The following is a 13,671-nucleotide window of genomic DNA, read 5'->3' as shown; positions in this document are numbered from 1 at the left end:
TCTCGGTTGATCCGCTGTAATTGCACTTAAACACTATATACCTATTCCATTTAAAACACTGCAAACTTGACTTCGCAGGCTGGTCATCTTTAAATGCAAAAGGCATTTATTATACCTAGACTGCTGCTGCATATGGGATGTTTCTCTACACAACTGTAAAAGTGCGCTTTTTAGCAATGTCAAAATGAAAGCGAACATTCAAAGGGCTATGCGTTGTCAATTTTAGCTTAATTGTAATCATAGTAATAATAATATTAATGAATAAATTAAAATATTATTTATAGTGTAGCCTACTGTGTGACTGTGCAGTGAACTATTTATTTTTATTAAAACATTTTATTAGGCTACATCTTCCCGAACAACTAATGTGAAAATGACTGGCAGTTGAGTCTCTGCTAAAATTTATTTAACAGCAAATTTCTTCTGCGTTTCTTCCTTTTAGAGCTCAAGAGAGTTGTGTTTAAAGATTTAGTTGACCAAAACATGTTATTAATTAAGCTGATCATCTCATGTCACCCACTTTTCTCCCTTGTGAGTTGAGTGCGCCTCCATCGCCGTGTCCACGTTTTATTTTCGGCCGCACCTGACCTGACGCGGGGACCGGATCTCTGGACTATAGGACTAGCTTTAATCTCACAATTTTCATAATTTAATTGCTATATATATATATATATATATCATATATTTTAAAATATTTAAATGTGTGTTCTAAAGGTTGAAACGACGGGAGAGTTTGTAATTAATGACAGAAATAATTTTAAGTTTTTACTTATCCCCCTATGCCCTATTAATTTAGAACAATATAACATTTAAACATTGAATGATTAAAAATAAAAAAGCATTAAGATCATCTCTCTTAGGTGTAATTTGCTTTTTACCTATATTTACAGTTTAGTTTTAGCGATCTTCATATTTACAGTTGTGCTCCCTTTGCAGTGCACTTTAAAAACACTGATGTCATTTTGAACATAGCCTTAAATTAAAGCTATATGTGACCATATTTAAAAGCGGAATTTATGTTACATCTCCAAAGCTTGTGAAAACAAAAAGCATACGTGAAATCTTTTGATTTATATAGGTTATTTATTAAATATCTGTATGACACGGGCCTGCCGGTTAGAACTTTCTGCTCTGGTTTACAAGTGTCAAATTGTAAAAGTAGACTTTTCTAAAAATAAATTAACAATACCCTACTTATTATTATTAGTAATAATAATAATAATAATAATAACAAGAAGAATCTCCATTATCATCATTAATATTATTATTAAAAAAAATTAATTTCTAATACACGAAAATAAAAATAATAGTTATTATCATCATAGTCATCATTATTATTATTATTATTATTATTAAATTATTATTTTTTAATGTCCTAATATATAATAAATATTAAATTTCATTTTATAATAAATCGCCTAGTATTTATTTATTCATATGATTTATTTGCAGAATCTGGGGGCAACACAACTAATTTATACATGCACCTTTAACGCACCTACTTGATGTTTAACTCTGGGTGGGTCGCCGGTAGATAAAATCAATAGCCATAAATCCGCAATGCATACTCTCATTTTAAAAATCACGCGACCATCATCTTACAATTTTAAATAATAAATAATCTTATTTATTAAAACGAGTGATGAAGCAATGCAGCGCCATTAATAAGCCTAGCCAACTGCAGAGAAACAAAGCAACCATTGCGGCATCCGCAGTGATTACTTTTTCCGAAGTTCAGCTCTTCTTTTTTGCACTTGTTTATTATGCGTTTATTGTTAAAAAATCAATAATGAATAGGCCGACAGGAGTGTATTCTGTGTGTGTGCGTATGTTATCACTGAACAGAAAGTTGCGTTGTCTGTCTGGCAATATTTCGGCTTTTAATCGAACGAAAAGTTAATTTAGATGAGCCAATATTTAAAAAAAAAAATGCAGTAAAGTAACTTTGACATGAGGCCACACATCAAATCTGGGGTCTGATCTCATCTCGTTCTCTCTCGCTGTCATCCAGACACTTGATACAGACGCCACACAGTCCCAAAACGGTACCAGCTGACAGGTAGAATAGCTGAAGCCTTTGCGAAATCTGTCAAAATACAGCGCTTAAATTAACAGGTATATGTCTTTGAGCCAAAAAAGTCTTTCTGTAGGATATGTAAAAACGCAAGAGCCAGTGTAGAAGTTGTGTCGCCTACTAATTATATTTATTCTAATAAAATGAAAACCAAAATAAACAATTCATTGCATTTTTTGTTTGATAAAAATATACAGAAACGAGAAAAAAAATCAAAGGGTGGCTAGTTTTTATTAATGTGTTTTAATATTAATAAAAATATGCTCAGCCTATTTAAGCTTAATGGTTACACCGCCAATAAATGTCTCAGTCATTTAAAACATGCAATTCATAACACACCAGCAGGGCTGCGTTTCTCAAACAACTCACCACTGCACTATCATACGATGCATTGTTTGGGGAAAGAACTATGTAGTGACGAATGTTTCCCAAAATTCTCTGTCGCTTACCCATCTCTTGAACCACGTTAGTTATATCGTAAAAGGCCCATATGTTTTAAACGGGGAGAAACTACTTTTTTAAAAGAAGAACCCCATCATTTATTTGTGCAAATAATATTGTTTTACAAGCACGCATTTAAAATAAAAATACTAAAAATATTAGTTTTGCCAAAAACATGCACTCGCTTTTTATATTAACTGACATATATATTACTGACTAATAATATTGAGAATGTGACATATACTAAATCAAATCACTTACAAAAGCTAACACGTATTCTATATTCATATATTAATCATATGAATAAATGAATAATGAGGCTGTTTATTATAAAATGTATTTTTTATTATATATTAGGAAATGAAAAAAATCCTAATTTAATCATAATATTAATAATACCAATGATGATCATGATGAGGATGATGATGTCTGAAAGATAACATTATTAGCGTGAAAAACAAATTATATATATATATATATATATATATATATATATATATATATATATATATATATATATATATATATATATATATATATATATATATATATATATATATATATATATATATTAGCAATAAACTGTAGTATGGTTCAAAAACATATTTTTACTATAGTTTTTTCATGTGAGTAGCTTACAGTTGTTACGTCAATGGCAGAAAATATATTTCAGTTCAGTAGAAAACTTATTTCTCCTTTATATTATAGTATCAATTAAAAAAATGCAGATTTCCTTTATGTCTCACATTCATATTTTTTATTTCCTGCTCTCCATCTTAATTTTATGAGTCACCAGAATCTCTTGATTACACCCAAAGTTCTGCTGATAATTTTTTTTTGCAAGCATTCACTTTAATAAGTCAATAACAGATTATTAATATCCAATTAAAGATCATTTCACCAAGCTCATACCACAGTGCTAAAAAACATGATGCTTTTGATTTATACAACTAACAATCTCCCTAATAGAGCATGTGCTGACTACTGACAATTTGTAAAGGTAAAAAATAATATAAGTACTGTTCAGTAACACTCTTTTTACTAATACGGTTCAAGTATAATTGAATAAGACTCCCAATTTATGAATAGTTAACTGGTAATCTGGAACCTTCAACCTTCATTAAAATCAAAATTGTTAAAAAAGTTATATTACTGAATAAAAAAAGTTAATATATGGGCAACTAGTATACATTTGTCTTCTTTTGATACACAATTTTAAACATGTGGTTAAAAACTTATCTTAATTAATGGCTTAAAATTATCTTTTATATTTTTTTGGTAGGCCAGAGAAAAAGTTGGCAGGACAAGTAAAAATCTAATTCTCATTCTCATTAAATTCAAATATGCATGGTTTTAAGACAATTACTTTGGATATATATATATATATATATATATATATATATATATATATATATATATATATATATATATATATATATATATAATGTTTATAATGTAGGTAAAACTTTCTTTTACAACCGGCAAAGTACCGCATAGGTACAGTGAAATTACCGTGTACTTTTCTGTACGTATTGTATAAGTATAATGAACGTATGTGTGTAGGTAAGGGAACAAACTGTAATGCTTGGGTAATAAGGGGGTAACAACCAGATATTCAGCATGAAATCTACCTCGTAAGTACAGTGAAATAACGGTGTACTTTTCTGTACATAAAATTAACGTTTGCGTAGGTACACTATATGTACAGAAAAGCACGCCGTTATTTCACTGTACTTACGCGGTACTTTGCGGATTGTAAAAGAAAGCGTTACCGTCATGGGTGCTGTTGTTTTACTACAGTAATACCTTCAGATTCTGCGCTGCAGTGGCGCCTCACAGCAAGAAGGTCATTGGTTCGAGCCTTGGCTGGGTCAGTTGGCGTCTCTGTGTGGAGTTTGCGTGGGTGTCCTCCAGGTGCTCCGGTTTCCCCCACTGTCCAAAGATATGCGGTACAAGTAAATTGGGTAGGCTAAAATTGTCCGTAGTGAATGAGTGTGGATGTTTCCCAGAGATGGATTGAGGCTGGAAGGGCATCCGCTGCATAAAAACGTGCTGGATAATTGGCGGTTCATTCCGCTGTGGTGACCCCAGATTAATAAAGGCACTAAGCCGAAAAGAAAATGAATAAATGACTGAATGAATAAATGAATGAATGAATACCTTCAGAGAACATAGTAGTCAGTGATCAACATAAGCAGAGTGTGGTGTAGTCAGAACTGGAACAGAAGTCTAAGCGCACACGATGATGTTTTCAATTGGAGATTCCAGCGAAACTGCCATTAAAAAGTTATAAGAAAAATAACATGTTAATCAGTATGACATCTCACCTGGTATCTACTATTACAAAGTACAATTCCATTAATATAAATGTCCAATCCACAGTATCTGTACCATAAACTAGCCACAATTTTGACTCCTCACTCAGTATATTAAGTTGCATGGTATTTTGTGAGAAATCCAATGATCTTGTTTGGATTGCATTTCCTTGTGAAATTATAAAAAGCTTCATGATATAATTTTAAAAAAATGAATGCGTTTACAAACATTTTTAAAGATACTTTTATGAGTAAACTGCATTAACGTGAATCGAAAGAGAAGGATGTAGACAAAATTATTTTTAATAAACAGGAAAAAAAACTTACACCAGAACATAGCACAGCAATCAGAAAAAAACAGACAAGCATGGTTTGTGAACAAAGGAAATCAGAAAAGAATGAAACCACAAAGAATTAACTTGACTTGCGATAGGGTAACGTTAGACAACTTACGAAATAGCAAAGCTTCCCCATTGAATGCTGCTAGCTTCTCTGGCGAGGAGACCATCACTAAATTTACAAACAGAGCAACAAAACCGTGAACCGACAGCGATTCACTTTGTTAGGATTATTACATGTTAAAAAATGTTAGCTCGATGATAAGCACCATTAATGCTATTTGCGAAGTGCTTAATTCTTATAACGTTAAGTTAGCCTTTAACGTTATAGCCGGAGCAATATTTTATGCTCATTCCAAGTCGATTTAACAGATCATCTTATATTTTTACACAGGTTAGAAAGCAATGAAGACATAAAATTAAGTAATTTTGCTGAAATCGCCAAATTAATAACCAAAACAGCTATTATTCATTAGCTGCTGTCAATGACCTCGTCACTACAGGGCGACATAAAAACGTATAAAGTGGTTAAGTGTTCATTAAAAAATTATTATAATGTAAAACGTTACACATCTAAAGTTCAATTCAACATAAATTATAAGTAAAACGACAAATAAAACATGTGAAACGTCGAATATCGTAACTTACTTACCTTTGATTACCGTTCCGCCCGTTGCTTGTGTCCGTTATTTAATTCAAATGATGAGCCCGCGCACGCACGTCACGCTGACTCGCGCAGAAGAGTTCCTGGCTGTGTGCTGTTGCCACTTATCCCCCCTACGGTCTATTCATTTAGACCATTCTAACATTCAAAGTTGGAATTATTGAATATAAAAAAAGCATTAAGATCATCTTTCTTGGGTGTAATTTGCTTTCAAACTATTTTTACAACTCAGTTTTAGCGATCTTCATGTTTACAATTGTGCTCCCTTTGCAGTACACTTTAAAAACACTGATGTCATTTTGAACACAGCCTCATGGCGAAAGCTATAGGTGACCTTTTATTAAAAAGCGGAATTTATGTTACATCTCCAAAGCTTGCGAAAACAAAAAGCATACGTTAATTCTTTTAATTTATAGTAAGTTATTTATTAAGTATGTACTGTATATGAAATGGGCCTGCCGGTTAGAACTTTCTGCAGTGGTTTACATGTATGAAATTGTAAAAATAGACTTTAAAAAAATCCTAATAATAACAAATACAACAACAACAACAATATTATTATTATTGTTATTATTATTATTATTATTATTATTAATATTATTATTATTGATAATAATAATAATAATATAAAAACAATAATAACAATCATAATTATTTATATTATTATTATTATCATATTATTATTATTATCAAAGTATGATTTTTTTCATTTCTAAAAAATAATAAATATTACATTTCATTTTATAATAAATAGCCTCATTATTTATTTATTTATTTATTTATATTATTTGTATGATATTAGAATATATATATATATATATAAAAATATATATATTTTTTTAATTTAAAAAAATATATATGCATATAACTATAATACTGCTAATAAAAATCACATATTGGACAATTAAAAAAATATTTTAATCCTGATTTCAGTGTCAAGTGATCTTAGCATTTATAGCAAGTAGAATGTTTGGCTAAAGAAATTGTAAAATTGTAAATTGTTACTGCCAATTCAGTTACAATCTAGTAATTACCCATAAGGAGGTTTCTTGCTATGATTTAGTGTTATTTTAACACATTACTAAATTCATCCATATTGTAAGTTTACAAACAATATAAAAAATCTTTGTATTCCCTAAATTAAAACATTTAATCATTTATGATTGGCAAAAGCTGAATTATAAAAACTAAATAAGATACTGGAAACAATTGCAGTTTTAAAGAGCTTTAATTCTAATATAATTTACATTTACTTTTAATGTCAAACATATATAGAATCCCCCATATTGTTTTTAATGGATATAATAAAATTTACAATAATTGTAACTAGTTTTTCACAATGCTGGAATTTTAAACATTGAAATGATACCTTCAATAAATATCAACATACCATTTTCTATATTTTGTGATAAAAAAAAAATCTTAATGTTATTATTAATTATTATTTAATGCACTAGAGCCAATGGACATCAGTATTTTTTATATTATGAACAAATTTTTAAATAGCAAATCTTTGCATATTATTCTACTTGTTGGTTGTAGAAAATATATATGATCATTTAGCATTATCATAGTGCTCTATGCCTATGTGTGTGCATCGACCTGCACTCTAAAACTAAAATTATTTAAATATTTATTTAAAATTCATTATTGAATCCTAAATTTTCCATTTCGCATTGCACTACCGCAGTGAACAGTTTAAAGCATCTAGTATGTTTTTGACGTTTTTCCCTTGTCAGTTGAGGAGATCACATATGATAATTTGGCATATTTAAAAGGGAAAAGGACAACACGTCAATCGACAGCACTTGACACTGATTTCAAATCATAATGAAATGAGTTCAGTTTTACTGACCTCTCGATATTGTTCACACAGGTCAGGGACACGCAGCAACGCGAGTAAGAGAAAAGATCAAAGCAAAGCAAGAGAATACTTTATTTACGTTTTTCATTTTAATATATTGATTGTAAAAGAGCCTGGGTTTTTAAAAGCATGTTTTTTGTTTTTAAATACACTATATGCTTTCTCAACTATGAAACACATCACAAAAAAATGTTGTATTGTTGTTGTCTGGTGAGTGGGCAATATGAAAAAGCTCCCCCGAGGTAAGAAGGAATGAAGGTATTGGTTTTTATATTTATGTAGAAATTAATAACTTGTAAAATAATTTAACCTTTTAATTTATTTGTAAAAATATGTATTGATGAGCATCCTGTTTAGCCTATTGTTACAGCAAATAGGATTATAGTACATTTATTTTTTATTAATAATAAGATAAATAGATTAAATCATAAAAGAAAATGGCATTATAAAGTGTATTAGGATTTTGTTTTTTTCTACCCTATTTTATTTAATCTATTTTTTTTATGTTGATATACTTCAAATTTAAATTTACATTATTTGTTACAATCTTTTGCCTTATTAATAGATCAACTTAAATGAAAAGTATATGCATCAGTGCATGAAGCAGAAGGGAAAATAGAGAAGTTAACAGCAGTAACGTCGTTATTTGTTTGCCATTATTGAAATGTAATGGCACTAAACTGCTATATAAATATATTTTGCATTCTACATTGGACTGGAAAAAAGCAATAGATGTAAAACATTTTGTAAGGAACTTATGTAATTCTTTTTAACCATATGTTCAAGTCTGATACTGGGCTAAATGTGGACCAAATCTGACGGGCAAAACAACCACGTCGATATTTGGTCTACGTTTAGACCAAATCCGACGGACAAAACAAAGACCACGTCGATATTTGGTCCAGGGGCGTTGCGAGGGGGGGGCTTTGGGGGCTTAAGCCCCTGATGTATTGTCAAAAGCCCCTGATCTCTTGGAATATCTTGCACTTAAATAAAATATGTTGTATAACATTTATTTTGTTATGTAAGTACTAAAAATTACCACATACATCACGAACATTCCACTTAACGCAGCGTTTGTGTCAGGTAATTAAACCGCCAGCTGTTCAGCAGTACCTGTTTCTACCGGCAGGTGGGAGTGGCTCTGTTGTCACATGGTGTTAAAAAAATCCCGCCACTGCACATCATTCATTTATTATTTTGAGGAGCTGAAGCTAATGAGGTAATAATACAACTCTTTCGCGAAACTGAATAGTTTTAACTACTGATGAAGCTTGTTTCCACAGTTTAAAATGTGTGTAGTTTTGGTGACATAAAATAACTATAATCAGTAAAATGTGCATCATATCAATGTAAATACAAGTAAAAAAAGTAAATTGTACTAACTTTCTAGAAATGATATATTTATATGATATAGCAAGTCACATATGTTTCTGTAATAGTTAAATCACAGTGAGTTTATGCATCTAGCTTATTATTATATAACTATATTCTACTGTAACATGCTATGTCAGTTTGAATCAAATTATAAATCGACTTTCTTATGAAAATACCTAAAATGGTTGGAAGAACACGCAGTTGAAGTCTGAATTATTTGCCCCCGTTTATTTTTTCCCCCAAATTCTGTTTAACGGAGAGAATATTGTTTTCAGCACATTTCTAATCATAATAGTTTTAATAACTCAACTCTAATAACTGATTTATTTTATCTTTGCCATGATGAAAGTAAATAATATTTGACTAGACGTTGTTTAAGACACCTCTATACAGCTTAAAGTGACATTTAAAGGCTTTAAAGGCAGGTTAGGGTAATAAGGCAAGTTATTGTATAACGATGGTTTGTTCTGTAGACTATAAGAAAAATATATAAAATCTTAAAGGGGCTAATAATTTTGACCCTAAAATGTTTTTTTTTTTTTTAATGTAAAACTGCTTTTATTCTAGCTGAAATAAAACAAATAAGACTTTTTTCAAAAGGAAAATATTATCAGACATAGGCTACTGTTAAAATTTCCTTGCTCTGTTAAACATCATTTGGGAAATATTTAAAAAAGAAAATAAAATTCAAAGGAGGGCTAATAATTCTGACTTCAACTGTATAAAACATTTATTGTCGCAGTCGTGTAAATGATCAGTTAAAGCCTTTTTATTTTTATTCAGATCGTATTTTTATTCTACTACAGCAACAGCTGGATGCCTTCATCCATATTAGGGATTTCCTAGAATGTTCTACTACTTTTGTGAAGAATATATATGGAATTTCTGCTCAAGTATGAATAAAACAGGCTTTACATGCATTTAAAGTGCTACAATACCCACATCACCCTATTTTGAGGAAAACTGAAAAAAAAATCCCTCTGAAGAAATTTAAAGTAAACATATTTCTAGCATATAGATCTTTATTTTTATTTTTTTGAAGCCTTAGCTAGCCTACTATTTTTGATAGAATTGTTATTATGTAAAAAATAGTAGCCTATTGAATATCAATATTTTGCAAGGTATTGAATTTAGAAATTCCATTATTTTGACAACACTACATCTCAGTTAATCACTCTGTCCAAATGAACATGTTTGTAGCTTTGTATCACATTAGATAACAACTCACACTATAAAAATAAATAATATTTTAGATTTGAAGACATGCACAAAATTACTTTTTTAAAAAACAAACAGAAACTTCAAATCAGAAGGAGATAGGAGGCTCAAGAGGTATGATATGGCTCATAACAGACTAGTTTTTTTCCTATTTGGATTTTACAAGTCTTAAAAAAACTTTATTTATTATTAACCATTTTTAATCCTGGTAATAAGATTAGAATAGGTATATTAGTGCGGTGAATTAAAACTTCTTTTATTTTTTTACTTTTTTTTTTTGGGGTGGGGGGTCTTTGGGGCTAAGCCCCTTATCCCTTTCGACCCTAGCAACGCCCCTGATTTGGTCTATGTTTGGACCAAATCCGAGGGGCAAAACAACCACGTCGATATTTGGTCTATATTTGGACCAAATCCGACGGACAAAACAAAGACCACGTCGATATTTGGTCTATGTTTATACGAAATCCAACGGGCAAAACAACCACGTCGATATTTGGTCTATGTTTATACGAAATCCAACGGGCAAAACAACCACGTCGATATTTGGTCTATGTTTGGACCAAATCCGACGGGCAAAACAACCACGTCGATATTTGGTCTTTCTTTAGACCAAATCCGACGGACCAAATACAGACCAATTTTCGACGTCGAAATTTGGGCTAAATAAAGTCTATGACGGGCCGACTTGATTTAGCCCAAAAAACGACGTCGAAATGACGTCTCGTGCTGGGTGGGATAGCACTGTGTCATTGCTGAGATTTATTGCTGAAACAGTGGAGATGACAGATGCAGTGTAACAGTGTAGATAGCATGCTTTCTATTTAGTCGATAACATTGTAATTAAATGGGAGGGTGACCCAAAACAATAAGGTGTCATTAGTTAATTTCACATCAACAATTTGTCTATTGCAATATTTATTAGTTTTTATGTTAATGAACAAATGCTTATTCATTGTGCTTGTTAATTGTTAAATTAATGATTTACTGTGTAGTTTAATCTGATTATATTGCTGCAGATGCCTTTCAAAAGAAGATATTTTGAAGAAAGCTGAAAACCTGTAACCATTGACTTCCATGGTAGGAAAAAGAACTACTATGAATATCAGTGGTTGCAAGTTTCCAGCTTTCTTTGAAGTATTTTTGTTTGTGTTAAACATCAGAAAGAAACTCAAAACAGGTTTGGAACAAGTGAAGGATGAGGAAATAGAATTTTCAGTTTTGAGTAAACTGCCTTTAATGACTCTCTTTAAAACCTATTAATATTCTTGTTTCTGTTTTCTAGGTAACATTATGAGATTCAGAGCTAGAAAATTTTATGTGTTACTTCATCCTGGAGCGGACATCCGTCAGAAGATCCATGCCATCGTCTGCTAGTTAATAGCTCCTGCTCTTGTGTGGCTGAGAGTGGGATATGCAAACATTTGGTTGCTTTGCTTTTCCAGACAGCCCATTACTCTGAAATGTGTAATGTGTGTTGTCACATGAACAATTGTTTGGAATGGATCAATTATGTGTTAAGTTCCATGAAACAGAGGGGTGATTTATTTATTTATTTAATACGCATCAGCTCAAATACCTCTCTATGCACAAGTTACAGAAAAAGCACCTGATTCAAAAAAACAACTGATTCAATGTCATTGTTTCTGTTCATCTGAATAAAATATTTTTTTCAAAATGTTACATTTTTTTGACAATTTTAATTCAAATTATATACAGTGAATTATATTTGATATGTACAGTGAATAAAATAAAGGTCTTTATTCTGAATTAAAAAATTGCACTTAGAAAGTAGCTTAAGAAATGTTTATGTATATTAATGTTCAGTTTTTTTACTTCAAAGGCAATGAAAACAAACTATTATTTGCCATAAAAGCTCCTTTATTTAAATGTCTGCATCCGGTTGGCACTCGAGCCTCGATCAGTTTTCTAGACTGAAATTGTCAGCTACACTCTTGTTTTTTTCTGTTTCTGTAAAATTCTCACGTTTAATATCAACAACCCACCTCTTCTGCACGACTTTGTCTTTTGGAAACATGTGGAAACTAAGGTAAGAGTTCAATTTTTGACGCTGTGCATTGCTGAACACAGCAGTGGTATCTACAAGTACTGTTCTCACGTCTTTGAAATGACACTTTTAAACGTTTAGATGTCATATTTATGTAGCTGACATAAACATATATAAGTGGGCTATAATGGCATAAAACATTAAGACAACTGTCCAAAACATTACACGTTTTTATCAGTAGCGCTCCTGTTGTAGCACTGTGCTGTACGATCGGCGGAAGTAGGCTCGGGGTCTTAAATTTTACCGGAAATGCATCACGCGCCGCCGTGCATAGAGCCCATTCACCTGTACTGCACACTGTGGGGGAAACCGGAGCACACGGAGGAAACCCACACAAACGCAGGGAAAACACACAGAAACGCCATCTGACCCAGCCGAGGCTCGAACCAGCGAGCTTCTTGCTGTTAGGCGACAACACTACCTACTGCGCCACTGCGTGGCCTTATCAGATATCATATATGCATAAATGTAAATATATTAAATGTGACCTCCTTTACTTTTATTTTGGCATCCCAGCGCTCACCCTGGGGCTGATGTGTTCAGACTCAGCATCAGTTGAACATCTTTAATCAGCCGCAGGTCATCTAGAGGAGCTTTAACACATGAGCTGTTCACACTTCTGTATGGTCTATATCAGAAAGAGGGACGGTTGAGTTCTGCTGGAGACCTGCGCATAGAGGAACACATGGACATCAGACTGCTGATCAATCTGCACAGGAGACGCTGAAGAAGAGGAAGACAGATGATGCAGGAAAAGCTGAAATAAATTATTATCAAGGGAAATATTCAGACAGAATGATGAGGAGTTTAGGATGAAGATAAGAGACGACATTTATAACATTAAAATATTAGTGGAGACAAATAAACACGTGTGTGTGTGTGAAACAGAGAGGAGGAAGTGATGTGAACTAGACTGAGGTGAGGACACACTCAACTAAACTCAACACTGACATTAATGGAGTTCAGGAACATGATCAATGTGAAGACTGTAGAGTTCTAGAGAACATGTCAGATTTGATGGAGGACATTTGCAAGAGAAAAGTAAAGTGGCTGCAATGCAGTACTGGGAAACATCCACACAGTCTCACATTTACACACAGATCAGGGTAAATTAAGTGAAGCTGAAGTCAAAACTATAATAAAGATACAGACAGAGAGTATGAGGCAGGAACACTGGGATATAAATGACTCAGGAAGACATCTGTATACAATCCAATGGTGAATCTGTGAAGGAAGAGAAATAAGGAATAATCGGAGTGAGGAAATGATCATAACCGCTTCAGAATAGCACATACAGGACTAAACAAGACACTGT

The 13,671-nt window shown here is 32.0% G+C and overlaps 1 long non-coding RNA gene across 1 annotated transcript; it reads right to left on the bottom strand.

Moving 5' to 3' along the window:
• Positions 1-4,675: 4,675 nt before the first annotated feature.
• LOC137489840 (uncharacterized) lies at positions 4,676-5,872 on the bottom strand. The gene is made up of 3 exons (XR_012402356.1): positions 5,821-5,872; positions 5,284-5,340; positions 4,676-4,788 (listed from the first exon to the last, which is right to left on the bottom strand). It is a non-coding gene; the product is annotated as an uncharacterized lncRNA (long non-coding RNA).
• Positions 5,873-13,671: the final 7,799 nt, after the last annotated feature.

The sequence above is a fragment of the Danio rerio genome, chromosome 4 (genome assembly GCF_049306965.1).
Source record: "Danio rerio strain Tuebingen ecotype United States chromosome 4, GRCz12tu, whole genome shotgun sequence".
Classification (NCBI taxonomy): domain Eukaryota; kingdom Metazoa; phylum Chordata; class Actinopteri; order Cypriniformes; family Danionidae; genus Danio; species Danio rerio.
Note: the sequence above shows the minus strand (reverse complement) of the source record. Positions and strands in the feature narration are given on the sequence as shown.